The 20,983-nt window shown below is 42.5% G+C and overlaps 1 long non-coding RNA gene across 1 annotated transcript; it reads left to right on the top strand.

The window, feature by feature from the left end:
• Positions 1 to 3,344: 3,344 nt before the first annotated feature.
• On the top strand, positions 3,345 to 19,688 carry LOC106957523 (uncharacterized). Its single transcript, XR_001426965.1, has 4 exons — positions 3,345 to 3,427; positions 3,566 to 3,658; positions 16,458 to 16,582; positions 19,304 to 19,688. It is a non-coding gene; the product is annotated as an uncharacterized LOC106957523 (long non-coding RNA).
• Positions 19,689 to 20,983: the final 1,295 nt, after the last annotated feature.

Genomic DNA, 20,983 nt, shown 5'->3' with positions numbered 1-20,983 from the left:
TAGAGGCTAACAAATTTACATCACAAACTCTTCTTGGGTGCCATTTTGTCTGTTACCTCCTAAAGGTGGCATGACAAATGCTCCAGTTGTATTTTGGTATTAATAAATGGAATTCATAAATTCAACTCACTGACTCTTTTTCAGTCTCATACATCAAGAACTCAGCATGGAGAACAGATGATTCTCCACACCATCCAATGTGCTTCCAGCAACTTTTAAACAAGAATTAGCTAAAATGCTAACATTAGCTAACATTAGCAAGTTAGAATATATGCAAGGATACTAGTTTTAGCTAGCATGCTTGCTTCAACATGTTGGCTAACACTTGGAAGCTGGTTAGCTTTTTTTTTTTTTTTAAGATTTTTGTTGTGCCAGTGGGCTTTATTAGCAGTATTAGAATGGAAATTGATGGAAAGAGGAAGGCAGAAGACAGAAAATGTCCCAACATTGTGAATTGAACCTCTGAACACAGACGGCTACATCAAAATAGCTTTTGTCTGAAGGGTTCTCGCGCTACCTCTCAACAGCACACCGCAATTATTTATGTTCTAAAATTTGCTAAAATGCTACATTTTGCATGTTAGCTAACACTGGCAACAGTATTTACAAAAGCATACATTTAACACAACTGAAAATATATGTTGGATTAACTTAAAATACAATTGAAGGAGACTGTAAAAGATATGAAATATTAAATAATAAATTGGGATGTTTTGCCTGATAAGTAAATATTCTCAAATTAAAGGTCGAGTTTTAGACACTTTCCAAGGTGAGATTACGTTGATGCGCCAAAAACTGAATTTATTTCAAGACTTTTTTTATGTATGTTGTAACAGGGCTGCCAATTCATGTGCTCTATAATTTGGTCTTGAACTAAGGCCCTGTCAGCTGGAGCGCGGTTGTAGAACAGGGTAGATTTGCTCTGTTTACTTTTACGTAACAGAAGCTCGCCAGTCTTAAAAGGAATAAGCAGGTTTGGCCGCATTCCCTTGCCGTGGCGTCGCCTGCATACCTTCACTGCTCCCTTATGTGATTCCATGATGTCACGTTCTCCATGAGTGGTGAGCTCTCAGCATGCCCCGGTGTTTACTACTGTTGAGCAAATCCAGCTTGAAGACTTTGCCTCATTTTAGTCATATTTCAGCTCAAACTCTGCTACAAGTGGATACTCTTTGAATGGTCTATTGAGCCTTTTCTTTCTTTTTTCTTTTTCCTGGCTTTGAGTCTTTTGAATCCCTCCCTCATTTGGAAGTGAGGCACACTAGCCAAAGTGTTGCTCGTCAATAACAACCCAGTGATGGTTTTTGTTGTTTTGTTCATCGCTTTGAGTGCAATTTGCCGAGCTGGGTTGCCTGGGTCGATAGCCATGTTGATTTGCTTTCAGCCTCCGAGCAGCGCTCCTTTTCTAAAGAGCAAAATTGACATGTTCTCAGCGGCAGTGCCACCACCCTTGTGTTTTAGCTCAGTATGAGACTGAAGCCGGTCGATAGCCGAGACTTGCCTCACTTCCTGCTGCGATGCTTTACAATTACGGAGTCTGAATCGGTATCAGGGATTACTCACAGAGACCCGCTCTCGCTGTCGAAAACGTGGGGAAAGATAGCGCTCGAGCTCCAAAACACGAGCTCTGTTCAGCACGAGGATTTCATTTTCGACAGCAGGTATGATATTCATGCTTCAAAATTGCATTTCTTTTGTGTGTGACAGCTGCAAATGGCCTAAAACCTACTGCTAAAAGTGCTCCCCCTAGGAACCACAAAAGCCAAAGTTGCTTAAAATTGTTGTCTGGGATTATCGCAGTTGTTCAGAGCAAAATAGGCATCATCATGTATTGACAGAAAAAGATGCAAATTGGCTTTTGGAAAAAGAAAAAAAAACACTAAATGGATCTTTGTGAAGTACTCCACTTCCTTTTTAGGCTGGATGCAGAGCACAAAGAGAAGTGAGCAGACAGCGAGAGGAAGTTGGAGTCATGGTTACCGTTTCCAACCTGCGGGAAAGAACATTCAGTGGAAATGTTAAAGCAAGATCTCAAGACAGTAGATAGGAAGTTAAAGCCAGGATGCAAACGGACAGTGACCCTCAGCAAACCAACAAATTTGCACAAACATATAGAGGCATTTTTAACAAGCAAATTCAGACGCCACTGATGCAATGCCGTCAGCAAGTGAGACTCAAATGTCTTTAACCATTTTTGCAATAAACTCACAGAGATATGTTCTGTTGATTGCAGGATTTCTGCAGTCACACAAATTTCCACAACTGCAGAATCCTGAAAAACAGGAGAGGCTGACTTTTATTTGGTTTTTGTTTTTTTCCTGTCGGATTTCAAATTCTGTTGGGACCTTCATGAATCGCTCTCAACAATCAAAAGCATGTTGTTCACTCTCACTTCAACAGTCAGGAGCACCAGACTGATTGAAACAGGACAATCCATCTTTAAAAACACTGTTGTCCTGATTTCAATGTTCAGTTTTTTGTAGTTTTTATTTAAATTTCCCCTTTGCGGTTCAAACTGATAGAGTGCACATTGGTGTTTGTCTTTCTGTTGTGTTTGCGAAGAACAATTCAGTCGCAGGGGAAGCAGGTCAAAGTAAAGACGAAGGGGTTCTGTTAATCATTTGCTTTTGAATGAGCTCCACTGGCAAGAAGCCAGAGTTGCTTATTTGATGATCTTCCGGGTCAAGAGGTCACAGAAGCTGGAGGGAAAACAGCCTGCAGGTAATCAGAGATGTGAAGTTATCAACCGCACCAGTTCGTCGGCAGATATTTTCACACTCTTCCTGAACAGGAAGTGCGTTTTCTCGCTCTCCGCGGCAGCGCAGCCACAAAAGAGGGACTTCTTCTTTCCATCTTCAACTGTTGCTGCTGCACACACCTAATTAGTCTAATTAGATTTTTCTCAGCCGAAGCCGGAGTGTGACAAAGCACCCTCCTCGCCGCGCTCATTGATGGGTGAGAATGAGACTTTATATATTCTGCAGGCAGGTAGCACATCACACACTCTTTCCTCTTCTCGCACACATGCATCCCCTAATGGATCAAATTAGCACTTTGGCACATTGAGCCATGTTTTTCACTCATTCTTTCACCCCCGAGCTTGTTCTGCCTCTGTATTTGTCTCATTTTCCTCCTGGTCTCTTCCCGACAGAGGCAGTTCGCTGGGTAATTAAAAAACTTACACTAAGACGAAAAAAGTTGTTTTAATTTAAGATCATTACGGCATGGCGGCCTCGTGGCTTTGAGAGGGTTAGGGGGAAGATCTTCCTTTTTGAAATCCGCCGCTTCGAAACCATGGCAACAACTGCCACATAACCTCATTTTCCGCCTAATCACAGAAGAGGGGACTGCCGAACATCGATTTAGACAATTATGGAGCGACGTTAGCAACAAAAGCAAGCTAGGCAGAAGCAACGTTTTGGAAAAGGTGAAGAGAGGAGGGGGGCGCCTAAGTGCTTACAGGGGAAAAGAAAGTGAATGTGGAAAAAGGGGGTGTGTTGAGGGGGGCTACATATTGAAACCCTTTAATGGCTCTAAAATGGCACCTTTTTCCTTTGCATTTCAGAGATGCCCCAGCGGTGTCATTCACTTCCATCTTACTTCCTCGTTTCTGCCCGATCTCCCCTGGCAGCCCGTCTCCTGCTGCGCTGTCAAGCAGGTGATTTCAAAAGTAGCTCCTGCGTGTTTACAGGAGACTCTGGTACATATGGGTTATGTTTACAGTTAATTAGTGTCAGCCTTTATTGTCTGGGGGTTTTCAAATTCAAATTGAAAAAACACTTTCATTGATCCCAGAAGGAAGTTAAATGTTGTAACTCGTTTAATTAAGTAGTTATTCCGGATGGTGATGATTGTGGGCAGGAAAGATCTCCTGTAGCAGTCTGTATCACATTGAATGACTGAAGACACTTTCTATGACAGTCTCGTAAAGAGGATGGTCAGGGTAGACTTTAATTTTCTGTATTTTTATGTCATTTTAAAAATAATCTTGCTTCGCATCATCAACTTCACTGTCGTCCCGAAACAGAACCAACTGGTTATGCTAGCGGTTGCTAACAAAAAAAGGGATAAAAATACTCAACTCTTACTCTTAATTTCTACTTACATGTACTTTTTTTAAAAAAAAAACTCACTTTACAACCCTTGATTTCCATTGGTTGTGGTTCCGACCAACATTTTGGCTAGATTTTAAGATAATGACAAACTTAATAAATTGTAGGGGAAAAATAACACTACAATTGTAAATCATAAACAGTTCTCTCAACATGCAACATCATCAATCATACAAGAGTGTATTAGTGTAAAGAGTAATGATACTTTGCAAATATATTCTTAAATGGCTTCCCCATTGCTAACAAACAGCCTGGAGGTCTTTTAATTGGTTTCAGCCTATAAGTCAAAGGTCAAAAAGTCAGAAAGTCAAGAAAGGCTGTACTGTAATAACAAAGACTCATTATAGGGTGATGTTACCTTTCAAGCGGGGTCGACAGTCTGTTTTGACTGGTCTTCTAAGGGTATGTTGCCGCTTCATAAGTGGAAAAACTGTGGGAGTCCTGAAGAGGTTGTGACAGAGAACAATGTTTTGTCTGGACGCGCACAAAACCCCGCTTTGGGTGCAGGTGTCTGCACATTCGGCCCTTCCCTGGATGTGCCAGCAGTGATGAGAGAACTAATGACAATCTATCGGCCAAACGCCACCAATTAAGTTATGCAAATACACTAATTGCGAATGCATAACAGTCTGGCCTTGTCACTTAACCCCGAATAACCTGTTTAAAGGTTTCTAGCTTACAGTACGAGACGGATTGAGCTGCATTTTTCAATGGGAGATGAATAGTTGGAGGTTCGGACAGGAAAAAAAAGAGAGATCAAAATTACCCTCCTGCCAATCAAACAAAAACTAATTATCATTCCAAATCAGCACAAAGAAGACACAAAGAGTCATCTCGCACAATGGATCTCCAGTCTAGACCAGAACAATTACTGCATAATTAGTTCATCAGACAACCCCTGGTTTTGATCCAGCTTTGATTTGCATGCGGAACTGGGTCGGAGGGTAACCCACACGACGTTCCCATCGCCTCGGCGAGGGGAGAGCGAGGGAGGCAGACCGGGCCGTGCAGAACGGGAATGAGTTTAAACGTCGACTGGAGTTCAATCGGAGCCACCGCCGCAATTCAGATTTTCAGGAGACGGAGAATCAGAGAGTTGAGAAATGACTTCTCCCGACTAACACACTGCGAGACTAGAGAGATACGAGTTATTTTTAACCCGTCTGCCCCCAATTTAAATCTCCTGTCTTAGTTTGGGGTCCAGATTGTGATCTCTTCACAGGCGTGACTACGCGACACAAGTTGCCATTCCGCCGACCTGCCCGGGCACTGATTCAATAGCGAGGTGGCGAGAGCGGCCACGATCGATGTCAAGAGGAAGAAAGTGGTCTAGGCTTGTCGCAGTAGAAGCAGCATGATGCTACTTTCTTTCTTTTCTTTTTTTAAAATTGAGATTCGATCATTTTTCCAGAGAGAAAAGGCGCGCCGTTTCTGCGGGCTGTGAATAGGCTGTGATTGCTCGCAACACAAAGGGACGGGGGCACAGGTAATGACCGTGTGCCACCCAGCAGCCGCTACGCGGCGAGCTGGCTGCCTCGGCCGTTTGATTTGGGAGCGGGGTTGTCATGGCGACCGCGCCGTTTTGATTGGTGCCACGCTTTTGACGAGGTCATTTACACGCGGCGTTTCCCTGATTCTGGAGACGGGATCGTTCGGAGCACAAAGCGTGGAACTGAAACGGCCTTTTTGTGCAGCAGGAGCCCAAACATACGCACACCGACTTCACGTTCACGTTCACGTTTGTTTTTGACATACGAGACGATCTTTGATGATTTTTGTAAGTCGTGTCAACACGAGCTCTCTTTTCAGGCCGCATCACGTTCCTGAAACAGGTCGAAAATCAGCAGGTTGGTGCAAAATTACACCTTTTGGTTAATAAAAAGCGACCATATTTTACCATGTCTCGACTACAAAATTCTACATATTTTCTTTATTAAAACAGTTACAGGTCATAATTGTGAATCAGAAGATAATCAATGGTTTTCAAACTTTTAACTCCTTTCACACGGATTCATTTTAATAAGTTGGCTTTAATGGGCTTATTTTTTCAGTAAAAGTAAAATTCATCATATCCTGTCAATTTAAAAAATATATATTTTAAGCATTTCCTTTATTTCATGAGTATGGCTTACAGCTCATTAAAACCACAAATTCAGTTTCTCAGAGAATTATCTAAAAAAAGAGGACTTTCTGCAATAAGCCTGCCATCTTTCTTTGTAGCACATCTAAAGAAACTTCCTGTGTCTCATATCCAGTAGCTTAATCATAAGCGACTCTGGAAGAACAAGTAACTGACTTCATCTTCGCGCTGTTAGAATTCACCCTCCAACTTATTGAATCAGCCGAGATTATTGCTGGTGTACATTTTTGCTAGCACTCAATTTTCCACAAGTAAGCTCAGGTACACCATTCTGAACAGTCATCATCTGCTCTGTGATATATAATATTTGAAATTTCTGAGAAAATGAGAGGGGCGTGGGGGATGTGCCTCAAATATGTCCCTATGTATGAAAGACAAATCCTGCCATAATTAATTTAATTATTGCTGATATCGCCAAGATATTGACTGTTCATAACTACCCCTGAGAAACCCAATTCAAATAATCCAAAGCACAGCGTTTGCAGGAAAATTCACTTGAATCAAAGGTTTTTACTTCCTAAAACTAATCAACAAACAAAGCCAAATTGCCAATAATTACACCTTTTTCTAATCTCTATCTTCTTTTTCTCACCTTCTCAAATCACAACTACATTTTCCCAAAGCAGTTATATAAATATGGATGAAGACAACGCAGCCGCAGCATGAAAATAACTTCTCGGCCCCGCTGCTGGCCTCACGGGTCGATCGCCGGGTTAAGTCCAAGCTTACCCTTCGCTTCTGGATAAAAGGAAAAGCTATTTCTGCCCTGCTTCTCCTCTGAAATTAGTGTGCAATCCGTGCAACGTAGCTCCTCAACCAAGCCTACAATTCAGTCGAGGGATAATTCCCTTAATTACTTGGAGACACCTCTTTAATTCAATTCGCATCAAAAGGACCTTTTCAGGAGGAGAGTAAGGGAATGATAGTAATTTTGACACTATTTGGTTCCCATTCGTTGATGTAAGGAGTTGTGCTTTTTTTTTATTTCTATGAGCAATAGAATGATGTCAGTTATGTCTGTTGTGACAGTTTTGCTCTTCGAAGGAGTGATTCAGAAGCGGGAAGCGGTAATAGCAGACTTCAGCTCCCTTAACAATAGAAATAGCTCATATTGATCCCATCATGCTGTCTAACTTCTCTCTCTCAGCTATTGTTCAAATCTAAGACTGGTGCAATTTATTCTTTTTTGTGTGTGTGTGTGTGTGTGTGTGTATTGGTTTCAAAAGAAATTTGAAAAAAGAAATTTATGAAGCTCCAGTTGAGACATTTATGGATAAGGTTTTTTTTTGTAAAACAAGTAGAAATTGGATTTTACTATGACGTAAAAGTGACTCTTTTAAGCTTTGCATCACTTTATAATGTTATTCACTCATCAAAAACATACAAGGGGTGCTGCTTTGATTCTTTCATGCATGTTTGAGAAATCCTTTAATCTCCATGGCAACCATTCAGATGTGCAAAACGCAGTTTCCCAGCTTCCAAGTTGTGTGTGCGTCGCCCTCTCCCACTCAGCTCCTTCAGACTAGCCAGAAGCAATTAGCAAACACCTGGTGGACCTGCTGAGTTCATTGTAGGAGCTACTTTTCAGTACAACTCTGGTTAAAACGTCATTAAAGGGTTCACAGACAAGCAACGTTGTGATGACTTCCTGAGGGCGGAGTTTCAGGAGCTTTTAAAGAGACAGATGCCCAATTTCAAGGTGTTAAATATCGAAGTAAAATTTCTTTTAAGTCATATTTAATATATGTAGCATTTTTATAACAACTGAAGTTAAGAGTTACTTGATTGTGATAGGAAATACCAATATCTGTCAGGAAAAAAAAACATAATGCTGCTCTTTTAATCCTTTTTACATTTTTGTTGCAAACAGTTTCAGGTGAACACTACGTAGTGTGTAGTTAAGTGGAAGAAGAGTAAATGATTGACATGTGACAGTGGTCAAATTTACATTCTTTGTCTTTTGAGACAGTAATCAGCTGCTCAGAGGTTTAGATTTCTGCATACCGCTATAACGGATCATCTAGTTGAACAAAAGTCTTTTTTTAAGCGTCCTCATTAAAATATTTATTCATTTTTACCCAAAACTATCAGAACTGACCAATGGGTTCTTATTTCTTTGCGGTTTTGCAAACAAACTCGACTCTGACATCTGAGAGGCAAAAAGAAAGGAAGTCCCCAAACTCCCAGCAGCCATCGGTCTTCACAGCATCTGGACATGCTTAACATGTTTTTCTTTCTGGTGTGAAAATGCTCTTCAGTTTCCCCTCCGACTTAGAAAAACATGTGCTGCGTTTCCACCAGGTTTACAAAACATTCAACCTCCGTTCACACATACGTACGGCTCTCCTGGCCTCGGGGAGCGCCGTACGCTCATGTCATTGTAATTCAGCCTGACATGTTTGGTATCTTTGGAAACTTTGAGGTCTTGGGGAGAATTCAAAATGAAGTTCAGTGTTTTTTTTTTTTGTTTTGTTTTTTTTAACCATATGCTCTCCCTGTGGTGAATCTGTGTGGGCTGAGGAAGTTCAGGCGCATCCAGGCTGGCGGCGCTCACTGGAAACAAAACGGCAAAATAATCACGCCGGTGTTGTTCCTGGGAAGGTTTAGGCGGATGAGTAATGCGTTCGCCCTGGGCAACGCGGTTGTTCATATGGAGAAAGAATTGAGATTGTATCAGTGGTGAAGAATAGCCTCATGCTTAAAAAAATAAAAAATTGTAGATATTGAGCTGAGGAAAGAAAAGACTATTATTCAAAGAATTGTTCTTCAAAGAAACGAGATAAAACAGCATTTGAGGTCTTGACCCTGAAAATAACAGTACAGTATGGCAAATTATTTTCTTTAAAGGTATGAAAATGTATTGATATTTTAACTTTAACCATCATTTAACACATTATTAGTGTAGCTGGAACAATGACGCTTTCCAGTCAGTTTTCTCTGGGTGCTCCAAATTTCTTCACACAGATCAAAAAATAAGCTTGTAAGGCTTTTGATTGGTTCGTCACTATTATTGATGGAAACACGAATTCAGAAAATCCTACATCTGTTTATGACTTTAAACTGAATCACGCTTGAGCTGCGGAAAGGGACGACCCAAAGAACACACCAGAAAGTCCATTTCTGAATAGTAAAAAAATCAAAATGACACTTTTATGGGTGGCCTAGTTAAAGTCCAGTCTTAGATTCCACTAAACAGACAATTTACTAAGATGTTTGTGAATATTCAACAAAGTTTGATTGATGATCTGAAAAAGAAATGGATAAATAAAATGTTTGAAATCAACATTAGGGGACATTAGGCTCCCTTTGCCGATTTCGCTGCTGCAGTAATCAGGTTGCAAATCCAATGTACCCAACGCTAAAACCCGCTGCAGGTGAGGTCTCATCCATCAGCACCGCTTTGCTGACCACCTGCTCCACTGGAGCATGCTCTCTGCTTTCATGCAGTTGATACAGCCAACCCTCCTCTCTCTCTTGCGCTTCCCTTCACTGACCTGTCAAATTGCCCGATGGAGTAAAAGATGGTGGCGCCTGAGCCACTTTTTTTTTTTTTATTGCAAAAAGATCCCACAACTCGTCTGACCTCGCGTCTAAGTGACAGGTGTCCACTTGCTCTGGATGTGTGTGAGCGTACGGCCGGTTGCCGGTCGAACGACAGATCCTGCTAATCCTGTCCGTCCCAGAGGACGGGCCGGTGTGACTGGGTAATTGGCCACTGACTGAGCAGGAGCGCTCTGGAGGCGCTGCTTATTGAACCACTGTCACAGAGAGAGGAGGCAGAGGCTTAACAAGGCTGGAGAGGAGAGTAGAGGAGAGGAAAGACATAGTGGAGGAAAGAGGAGGAATGCAAATGGAGAAGAAGAAAGAAAACAGAGCATTAAGTGGAGGGAAAGGAAAGAAAAGAAAAAAGCTGAAGAGAACTAACAGTGGTGGATTTTTAGAATAACCCCTAAAGCCACGGTTTTCTTCTCTCTCAGCTGAAATGTGACACTTTCATGATTACAGTGGACACTCTTTGGGGGGGGTGAGGTGGCTTAATCTTAAAAGGATGAGCAGGTATCGCGATGAGAGGAGGGAGGGAGTCGTGGTAATGGGAGTCTGGGTTAATGCTTCCCTCCTCCAGCTGGCCAGCCGACAAATTGCCTTGTAAAAGCAGAAGTGATGGATAAATAAAGAATAAAATAAAAAATAAAAAAAAAACACTATCCCTCCAGCAAAATTGGCTGTCATTGGATTATCCCCCATAACGCAGTATTTGGGCATGCGTGGAGAGACTTTGGGGTGTGTGTGTGTGGCCAGCTTGTTGCGTTACGGCGACGAGCTTGGAGAGACAGCTGGCCGTATCGGAAAGGGTAGAAGGAGGGGAAAAAGAAAAGGATCGGATGAGCGATCATTGCTTTATCAGCTCCATTAAACACACCAGTGGTCTGTAAATCAGGCTGTCACACCAACACCCACACGCACACGCACACGCACACGCACACACACAGACAGATTCAACTCACACATTGTGTAGATTCATCACACGCACATCTTCAGCAAATCTTCACTTCTGCTAATTTTGATGATGATGGCTACAGGTGACGAAAACCCAGAATTTATAATCTCACAGATAATTGAAATATTGCATAGAGCCAATTAAAAATTGGATTTTTGATACAGAAATGTTATATTAGTCAATCCAGCCTGTAACCTAAAGACCAGAGATAAGGAAGACTGTAGATATTAGCATCTGTGGAAGGGAAGCGCTAAGAAGGCTTCCATTGTGCGTATTAATTCAAAAATACTTTACTAATCCCAAAGGGAAATTAAATGTTGTTGTAACTCATTAATTCAGATTCTTCAAAGAGTTATTGAAGATGGCGACGGCTGTTGGTAGAAAAGGTGTCTTGTAGAGACCTGAATTAGGGAGGTCTAGGTAAATTTGGTGTCTGAACTGTTAAAATAGGGGGTCGTAAACGTTTTTAGGATATTTGCATATTTTATTCCCGGGTAGCTATGGCCCTTTACCCTTATAGATACCAGGAGTATTGTGAAAGAAATCAAATGTTTTGCTCATGTTTGGATATACTTTTTGTGTCTTAATGGTGAAGAAAGGCAATGGACTGAACACACAGCCTTGATGGACTCCAGAACTCAGGAATTAATCAGAAATCTTCCACCTGATATGGATTAACTGTGGTCTCTCAGTTAAAATGGCAGCAATCAGGCCAAGTAAAAATGACTCTATTAGTGTCTGTATCGGTATTTCAGTTCATCAGTCAGTTTGTGCTTGGTAATGGACATTACGTCTCCTGCAGGGTGGAAGGGACAATTAGGCAAACTGGACATATTGATGCAGGGAGGCAGGTTTTGCCCCAAGAAAACTGAGGTAACCCAGATTGATTTAAATAAACCAGTTCAAGGGCCGCAAAAGAAAAACTTTACATGCTCTGCTTGTGCGTGTGTGGCTTTTCCAGGGTTCACCATTGGACTGGCGACCAATTCAACTCCGTCTTTTCAGCCTCAGGAGCATCCCAGGTTCGGTTTAAAGGATCGTTGTGCTCTTTGCTGCCTTTTTTTGATCCTGCAAATTGAACCGTGAAGAACAGGAAGTCCATCCCCCGCTTCTTCAGAGAGATCAGAGTTTAAATTCTTGCAGACTCCAGTGGAAGACTCAATGCCCCGCTTGATTACTTCATCAGTGCAGCGGTAAGACCAGCTACCCTCCAGGTGATCCTGCTGCAGAGGCAAACCCTGAATAGACACTTCCCCCCGCCCCCCATTTTCTTATTCTTTCTCTCTTTTTTTCGTAATCTGATATCCTCTCGAGCTTAAGAGAGAGGCGGATCTCGAGAAATCATGGATGTGTCACGGTTAAGGAAATGATGCGACTGGTAGAAAAGGTCAGAGGGAACGTCGAAAGATAAGGAAGGGATCAAGAAAAAGACGAGTGTGGAGGGTTGTTGAGTGGGCAGAAGAGGAGCAGCTTGTCTGAGCCAAAAAAAAAAATAAATCAATAGGAGCTTGAGAGTCAACAGCATGTGGGTGGTTAATGGCATAATTCAAGCTCATTAGCACAGCATTTGACTTGATTGCTTGACCCTTACACCCGATCATCCCACTCTCACAGTTCCTAAAACTTTTGACAGATAAAGAACCAGCTGAGCTCACCCACCTGTTGTCCCAGAGAGTTTTTACTTCTCAGCAAACCCAGCCTGACAAGCCCCTGGGTTGTTTGCATTACGGCGAATGGAACACAACCGGAAGCTGGCATATTTCCTGTTTTGCTCCGGGGAGGAGTTCAAAATTGCTCTTCCGTCGCTTCTTTTCCAATATTCTGCAGCAGAAACGCCGTCACACGCAGAAGAAACGTACACCCGTCAGATTTCCGTGCTCCCTTACAGTCATTCAAAATTGAATTAAAATGACTGATAACACCCAATCAATGGGGAGTAATTTCTGCAAATGATGCAGCGCAGTTCGCAGACTGCGGCCACGTATTGATTCAGCGGCAGCCTGCAGTAAAGCCATCCATCTTCCATTAAAAACAATCTATTCTAATTTCCCCCTAAACTGGTTTTTTAGTGCCGTGGAAGGGAGGAATTATCCCGAGCCACCGTGTGCAACAAATTACACGTCGTTAAAATAAGAATATATTATTGTATGCAGTCATCGTGAGTTCCTGGAGGTTTTAAATAAAGTGCGGTAATGTATGCGCTCATTTTAAATTCCCTGAGGTTTCTGTTGATTGCAGCAATCATGAAACCCCCCCCCCCAAAAAAAAACGGCTCTTACAGTTGGGCAAGAAAGTGTCTTGGTTGAGAAAAAAAAAACTCCAGGTGCTCCTTTTTTCCTTTACTTTCATCTCTACATTCAAGTTAATTTCGTATCTGCACAATGCTTGTGTTGTTTTGCATTGGTCAATACAAAGTCAGATTTAAGGAGGAATAGTTCAGATCTCTTTTGCACACTGTTTAGTCTTTATTCCTGATGATAGAAGGACTCTCTGGGCAACAGCTGTTCAATCCAACCAGCCTGAAGGTCGTTTCGTGGATGAGAGTTGGTCCAGGTGTTTTTTTTCAATTTCGGTCACCCAGAAGCCAAACTGCACACAAAGAAGAAACGGAAAACCCTAACGAAAACGAAAACCAAAAACTGAAAACTGAAAACCGAAAACCCCAAAATGAAATTCTGCTGAAAGTTTTAAGATAAAAATGGACAAAACCAACAAGTCGACATGATTTCTAATCAAGTTGTCTTGTTGGTTTTGTGTTTCAGCAGGCAAAAACAAACAAACAAAAAAAAATCACACCCACCCATATACATTTTGGTAAATGTGTGTTTGTGGCTAAATACACAATAAACATGATCAAAATAAGATTATTTTATTTGAACCTAGAGAAAAAAATTACAACATAATATCTCTGACTCTTCTCATCAGGACGGCATTTTAAGACCTAAAGGCTTAAGCTGCATAGCAATTATGAATCGTCAAGTTTTATTGAGTTCTCAACTACCACAAGAAGATGACTCACCATAAGAGAACTACTTGACTTGTATTGATTGAGTTGCTCCTCAAGAAATTTTTTTTTTTTTTTTGTTGTTTTTTTTTTTTATTATTATTATGAGAGCTTCAGGCTCATAAACAGTGAAGATATCAGTATCATGTGTGGAATAAAAGCTAATTTTAGCTCAGTCTAATCTCATGATGAAGAACTTCTTCAAAAGTCTGGCTCGGAAAGTTTAAAATTTGACAGCTTCTTCCAGAACCTCTGACTTTCAGTAGTAGCTGTAGCTGTCCATTCCATACATTCATGCACAAAAATAAATCCTTTGTTGACCAGTTTTGAACGTCGCTCGAGTCTACAACCTCAACCTTCTCAATGCTAACCCCGTTAGCTGCTCTAACTATGTCTAAAATCAACGGTAAGATCATTTGTTTTTGACTTGTTGAGATCCAGTGAGTTATCGTGAACAACGTTTAACATTTCTCCTCTGGAATTTCTGGAAAATCTGGAATTTGTCCAGATTTTCTTTTTTTTATCCCCATTCTTTTCCAGAACACTTAAGTGAAATTCCAGTCTTTTCCAAAGAGCTTAGGAATCCTCCATTAATCAGATGATCAGACACATATACTTCCTTAATCTAACCGAACTTAATTAAGAGCTAATCCATCATTCTGAAACCCATTAGCAGGGACCACCTGTTGTGTCCTCCATGTTCTGCAATAAACCCCGACTTACAGTGGGCCTTTTCCCGCGTTCTGCTCAGTTTTCCCATAGTCAGACATCGTACTGCGAGCACAGCCTAATGATCGAAGATAATTTGCTGCTCGGGGTTTCAGAAAAAACTCAATCCACAGCTGAAGTTTCACCCATTCCCTCGATAAACGCTCCTCTAAAACACATCCATTCGGTTCGCTTTGAAGACAGATTTGCACCACTGAAGTCTACGATCAATCTGCACGCCATACCTGAGAGATAATTGCACTGAAAGCTTCACTGTGTCAATACGGACAGCTTATGTCTGCATAAGGAGTAGTGTTTTTACTGCTTTAATGAGTCAGTCAGGTGATGCTTAAAGATTCAAATGGCCTGTTCGGATGAGGAAGGAGTCCCTCTGGTTGCACAGTCACAGTCGCCACCGCCGCTCCTGAATATCGACTGAGCCTTGTAACCCCATCGGTCTTTCACGCGAGTTGCGCCAACGGGTGGGTTTTTGCTTTCATAAGGAAGTCACAGACGACTGCATGGCCACCAGCGAAGCTCCCGGCCAGTGCAGGATTTTTACTTTTTTTTTTTTTTGGACAGGGTTAACAGACGATCAGTGAAGAGTGGCTCCCCGTGGCCCGTCTCCTTCCTTACCCCCCATCTCGGCATCAATCAATACCTGTTAACAAAAGCTCTGCCAGCTTTCTCTCCACTCTCTCTCTGCACTCTTATTCATATTTCAGGATGTTATTAGAGAGCACAGCGAAATGTCAGGATCTTTACAAGGTAAATATCTCTGTGAATGTCATGGGGAGAGTCGAGGGGGGTTGGAGTGAAAGTACTTTCCTACAGTGCCGAAGTAGGGGAGCTGCCAGCGTTTGGGGCAGGAGTGATGTCTCTGCCAGCGGCTATTTCACCAAGTCGTTTGTTTCTGCCGTGTTCTCAGTGATCACATTGGCGTGGGAGTTTGCATTTTAATGTCTGGCTGCAGAAGGAACTGAGGGAAGATTTAGAGGAGGAAAAAAAACTGAAATATGCAAGCAGCAGTGGTTCTCACTAAGGGGAAAAAGAAGGTTTAGGTAAGTGGACTGCAATGGACCAGATACTACTTACAGTTGAAGGTCCATTTAATGAGTTAACACAGTTTTCTCTAGGCATAAACAGCTGACTGCACGTATGACAGTCATTTTTTGAAATATGACACGTTTAACAGGGTGTACATCTACAAAGAGTTCCCATTTAGTCTAATGTATCTTCCCATAAGTTTTGGGGATCATCTGGATGGGATTTGTTTAGGCAAATTCTGTTTGGTTCGCAGTGGTGTTTGCCTTGCAGCTTGCCCACTGACTTGTTGTCCTGTCAAATCATTCAAACCAATCTTAAATGAGACAAGAGAGACCTTCAGGTATTTCTTGTGACCTCCTGCATGAATCATCAATGCACTGTTGGAGTAATTTTGACAGGCAGACCTATCCTGAGAAAAGCGAATAGCTCTATTCCTTAGTAAATCAGCATCTTTTATCAAGAAAGATTGTATAGATTTTGTACAGGAAGCTATACAGCTGGAATTACCAAATACCATCTTAGCATAAACTGCGACATTTTCACTCAAAGTTATTACGCAGCGAAAACTTCCACTTTCTGAAGCTGAGGAATGCAGACCCAGATTAAAAAATACGAGGCTGTGTCTTCACAATCCACACAGCGCCTCGCAGGAGTCTCTCCTGTCCCTACGGCGGGTAAATCAGTCGTGTCTGGGAAAGCTGTATGTCTGATCAAAGCGGTGAACAGAATGCATTCAAAGCAGGTACCCAGGCTGACTTTACAGCTCATTTCAAGTTGTATGAGGGATACAAAGGGGCTCCAATGTGGGGCCTCCTGGTCAGGAGAGGGAGAATTGCCTTCATTCTCTTCCCTTCTCCACGCGAAACATCCGCAGTGATGACAGCCCAGACTCCAAGGGATCGCTTGCTATTTTTGAGTTGCTTGTTTTTTGTTCTCTCCCTCTTCTAGGCAAACATCTGCACGATGCCTCTGAACGACCGGCCGAGTGCAAAGAAAGAAAAGACGATGAGAAACAAAGTCTTTGCATTCCCCGGTCAGCTTCCAGGATTGTTGGACGCCTCCGCCTCAGTTAGGTAACAGCGAACAAGAGCAATCAAAGATTCATTTGACAGGAAGCAAGAAGGCACAAGAGTGCCGCTTTTCCAGAACATGCCTCTTCATGGCTGGTGACAGCCAGAGTGACAGTAGCTCCTGTATGACCTCATTCAATTGATGCCTCCTTGAGAAGACATCTCCTTTCTGTTTCTGACAGTCTCTTGTCTCCACTTCTCGCTTCCTTACCGTCCGGGGTAATTAGGAGATCCGTCTGACAAAGCAAGCCCCGACTCTCTATTTACCTCCCGGACGAGCTCTGTCGGGGCCCAAGCACTTACACTTTGTCAGATAAAGATTCATCTTTCTTTTTTTCTTTTTTTTTACAGATAATTGCCCGCCTCGCATTGCTCACGTTTCAATTTGAGCAGCTCGGGCTGTGGAAAGACGCAATTTGTCTCTGATAATTACGAGAATTGTGAAGGAACTTGTCAGACTGAAATCTCCCAATTATGGTGTCCATTTAACATCTTACCTCAGACTCCAAAATTGATCCTTTAGGCGTCGCCAAAGCCTTTATTTGCAAGGCTGATGTGGCGCGTAAGCCGTGAGCTGAACTTTAAGAGGCAGAACAACCCTTGGCTTACCTTCCATCCTGCGTGTGATGACTTTTGCTTGCAGGGAGGCTGCCGCAGTCTCTAACATGTGCTGCTGAGTGAACTTCTGATGCCACAGTGCCACCTATTGGTGAAAATGTTTAAAAATGATGCAAAGGCACACGTGCCTGGTCATTTTAGCCCAATATTGCCTTTCCCATCCTGCTTATGCGCAATGTAGTTTGATTTTAGGTTTGTTCCTGCATCAGAATAAGAGGATCCAGACTTTAAATGAGACATGAGAATTTCCCGTCTTCTATTCTGCAGTAAAACGGCCTGTTTGCTTGGAGAACCTGTCGATTTGTCTTTGGTAAAATAGTTTTTAAGCCTTGCCCGGGTCCTGGTACAAAGGGAGAAAATAAAGCAGAGCAAATCTCTCATCCCTTGCAACTGTGTGCAACTAATCTTGTTGCTCGGGCAGAGACGAGGTCTAGACATGTCGCAGAGGCAACAATCATCCATCATGTCCGATTATGCCATTTAGATGTAATTGCAAACCCTAGAGGATCGCTCCATGCACTATAAAAATGCACATGCAAGCGCACCGCAAGCACCTGCAACGTTGGAGAGAGAGAGACGGAGAGGAAGGGTGGAATATCAGTTTTGGCTGGGCAGACAGAGAGACGGAGAGCAGGCAGCACCTCCATGCACATTTCACGGACAATCAAATTAGAGCTGGCGTTCGATACATCACTGACAAATTGTTTATTAAACAAAAGGCTTGAATTGCAGCCGAGCCGAGAGAAATTTAGGAGAGTCCTGCGCCCTTGTAAGGAAGGCAGCCCGTTCTCCTGGAAACGCGCCTTTTATGTCCGTTTTCTTTAAGCAGGAGCGATTGTCTGAGACCTTTTGGAAACGTAAACACCAGAATGCAACTGCGTGAATTAGATCACGAGTGTTTTGAGTTCCAGAGGGCCCACCCACGGCCCCAAGAGTCTGTGGTCAAAAGCATCTAGCATAATGTTAAGATAATGTACTCGTACCATTTGTTTCCTGTCATTTTTAAGAGTCAGGAAAGCATAATACTTACATATTTTCCAGTAAATGGAGGTCTGAACCCAGTGATTTAGAAGGAGACAGAAGCACTTATTGTCACAACTCGAGTAAAGCTTTGGTAAAGATGTGTGGAACCAATGTTTGGAACGCTAAGCGAACCGCAGAGGGCTTCAAAAGCAGGAAGCGGACTATGGCGCAGGGCATTATGGGTAAATACAACCTCAGCAAACGTTCCAGTGAAGCGCAAGCAGGAGGAGAAGTCCTAAAATCGCTATAATCTGACGCCACGCCATTTCTGTTTCCATTTTGTGAAGAAGGAAGTTGCGCTCGTCTCTTCTTCAGAGGTTCTTGGTGCACAGGTGAGGGAGTGAACAGGTTTCATTCGACTTGCGAACATTTTTTACACAACACTTTTCTGAACTGACTGATCAAACTCGTCTTGAAGTTCTTACGCTGTTTTCTAAATTGGGAGAAAACGCTAGGTTTCAACTACTTTTTCAGGTTTTAAACTTTATAATGGTGTTGCACATTTCATGTTCATCTAGTTTCAAAGTTTAAAATAAATGACAATCCGACACAAACGGGGGACGTTTGAAAGAGCAGTGTTAAATATTCCAGATGCTACGCTAACAAAACGGTGACTGATTCACTGGTTGGGATAAAACAAGTGACAGCCCGCCGGCGGCGCAGGCGGGGTTTGAGGAGCTCCACTGGATGTTTTGACGTGTTTTGACACCCGGCATTCCCCACGTCGCGGCGTCTGCTCCTCTGCTCGTTCAGTAGAGTCACACAGATGTTGAGCGTTAGCAGCTTTATTTTAAGGAACCAACAAAAACAATAAATCGCCCAACCGGCTCTTGAACCTGTCTGTTACCGCTGAGGTAAATCACAGCGCCGGTGGTCCATGAAATGTTTACTGTACGCTGACAAGCGCAGTCAGGCGAGTGAGGAGGAATGCTAAACAAAAGTGAGGAAACACCGTCCTCCATCAGAGGATGAATGTGTCAAGCTTAGCAAATATAATTGTCCACTGTGGGAGATTGTGCTTTTTTTTTTTTTTTTTTTTTTCTTTGTTGGAGTGGAACTTCACCTGAAAGCTATCTTTGACAGGAAGCGGCAAAATATCATCAGATTAGGTCTGCTGAAGCGGCGAGGAGAAATGAAAAGTGTCTCCCCACTTCCGGGTAGGGGTGGGGGGACTTTGGACTCCATGATGTTGGGGTGCGGTCGGGGCTAAAAGGTCAACTCCTCGTTTCTCCCGCCGACGTATTGTTCCTCCGCGAGAGGTGACGGCGTCTGTCAATCAGGACCTTTGCGGCGGGACAAAGGCCATTCAGAGGCCGCCATGAGAAATGTCAGGGATGCTGAGATAAAAAAAAAAAACCAACAAAAAAAAGATGTTCGGCCTTAGGTGGAGTTTGGGCAGCTTCATGCAGACATTTTCCAGCTTATGTGTGGTCGGTAGGTGACGTAGAATGATGCATGTCTTTAATAACAGTCCATTAGCTCCCTGTGTGTGTGTGTGTGTGTGTGTGCGCGCGCGCGTGCGCGCGTGTGTGTCTTTAAAGCAGGAGGTTGTGCAGAGGCATGTTGGCCACTGATGGGTTGTGCTGGTTTTGCTTGTTGGTCCCAGTGGGACCAGACTGGACTGCTGTCTGTTAACCCTCACCCCTAAACATATTTTTCTTTCTCACCCCTCCACCCCCAACTCCCACACACATCGTCATGGCAGTATTTTGTTAGTTCCTTCCAAAGAAACTAACGAAAGGTTTTATATTTGGTTTTCAACCTGCGGCTTCAGCTCTAATATCTTTATACATGGATTATTCCTGCAATCACTGGATTATTTTTCCATCGGGTGCCAACAGAAAACAAATGGAGTTAAAATTTTTATCACAACATTTTATGGTACTATTGTGAAAACGATAAAAGTGAAGATAAGAACTATTTTTTATAAGTTACTTTATGGCGCAGCGATTATAGTGCAAACACTTCACTTGTAGTGCGCTTCTTTAGGACACAGACAACTTAAAGTATTGCAATTTATATCACACAGTTATTGCATTTAATTATACTTACAGATATATTGATATTTATCGACACTGATTGAAAAACAATCAAATAGCAATCCCGACATAATGACATCTTGTTTTTTTTTCTTTTAAACAATCATTAATTGGAGTTTATTGTGACAACCAAAAACCTAAATTCTTATCATGACAAGAAATTCACCACGATAAATGATAAACGATACGATACATGCCCACCCCTGCTGGAGAAATAAATAAATTGCACATTTGTGCAGCACTCCGGTAATAGTTGGCCCAGTTAGTTCAGGTGGATGATTTGAACCTGATTTTTCCCCTTGGTGTAAAAAAAAAAAAAACAAACTTCCAAGCTAGACTTTTCGCAAAAAAAAGCCCTCCTTTTTAAAACTTCTCCACAACAACAAACATTTCCATTTCTTGGCTCTCTTGCCGCGTTTCGTTTCTATAAAACTTGACTCCGTAGGCTGCTATTTGAAGTAGTAGCACCAGAACCGACGCCAGCTTCTAAAAACACATGTTGGAAAGCAAAGCAGTCGCTCCCCTTCCCCACACAGATCCATTCAGCACCGCACACGTGCTGACAGAATGCACCGAAATCCACAGATCTCGCCCACCACAACAGCAGGCCATAACTAATCCATCTCCCACTACATGTTTTTAATGAGCCTCCATAACCATAATCCGTATGGTGCAGTGCGGCTCGGGCCCAATCGAGCTGTTTTTTGTTTTTTTTCTGACTTTG

Source organism: Poecilia latipinna, unplaced genomic scaffold (genome assembly GCF_001443285.1).
Source record: "Poecilia latipinna isolate Pla-1442-1.1 unplaced genomic scaffold, P_latipinna-1.0 Scaffold912, whole genome shotgun sequence".
In the NCBI taxonomy this organism is placed as follows: domain Eukaryota; kingdom Metazoa; phylum Chordata; class Actinopteri; order Cyprinodontiformes; family Poeciliidae; genus Poecilia; species Poecilia latipinna.
This window is presented reverse-complemented; position numbering and strand designations above follow the sequence as displayed.